The sequence below is a fragment of the Psammomys obesus genome, unplaced genomic scaffold (genome assembly GCF_907164565.1).
Source record: "Psammomys obesus unplaced genomic scaffold, mPsaObe1.curated_primary_1811, whole genome shotgun sequence".
NCBI classification, from domain to species: domain Eukaryota; kingdom Metazoa; phylum Chordata; class Mammalia; order Rodentia; family Muridae; genus Psammomys; species Psammomys obesus.
Genome location: NW_026586550.1, coordinates 9,688,359 through 9,688,914, shown reverse-complemented (window position 1 = coordinate 9,688,914; position 556 = coordinate 9,688,359). Strand labels below are relative to the sequence as shown.

The following is a 556-nucleotide window of genomic DNA, read 5'->3' as shown; positions in this document are numbered from 1 at the left end:
GTTTTATTCTGACAACAGCGTCCTTTGCTTTACAGAAGCTTTTCAGCTTCATAAGGTCCCATTTATCGATTGTTGCTCTTAGAGCCTGTGCTGTTGGTGTTCTGTTCAGGAAGTTGTCTCCTGTGCCAATGAGTTCCAATGTCTTACCCACTTTTTCTTCTGATCAATTTAGTGTATTTGGTTTTATGTTGATATCTTTGATCCACAAAAATATGGAAGGCTTCACGAATTTGCGTGTCATCCTTGCGCAGGGGCCATGCTAATCTTCTCTGTATCGTTCCAATTTTAGTATATGTGCTGCCGAAGCGAGCACCACCCAAGTGACTTTAACTCTAGTTTTATTGCAAGTGACGTGGAGTGTCATGGAATATGAGTGGGAAGCATCTTTCCTGTTAGTTGCTGCTCTTATGTTTCATTCAGAAGTCTGTTTTGGTCTACACAGTAGTTCTAGTGTTGAAGAACTAAAAGTTTTCAATTCTTTTTTTTTTTTTTTCTTCATGGCATCTGGATTTAGAAATGGTTCTAAGTCTCTGACTGATTTCTCCTGTGCTTTCTG

General features: G+C 39.4%; 1 non-coding gene across 1 annotated transcript; it reads right to left on the bottom strand.

Moving 5' to 3' along the window:
- Positions 1-206: 206 nt before the first annotated feature.
- Positions 207-313, bottom strand: LOC129672632 (U6 spliceosomal RNA). The gene has a single exon (XR_008719521.1). It is a non-coding gene; the product is annotated as a U6 spliceosomal RNA (small nuclear RNA).
- Positions 314-556: the final 243 nt, after the last annotated feature.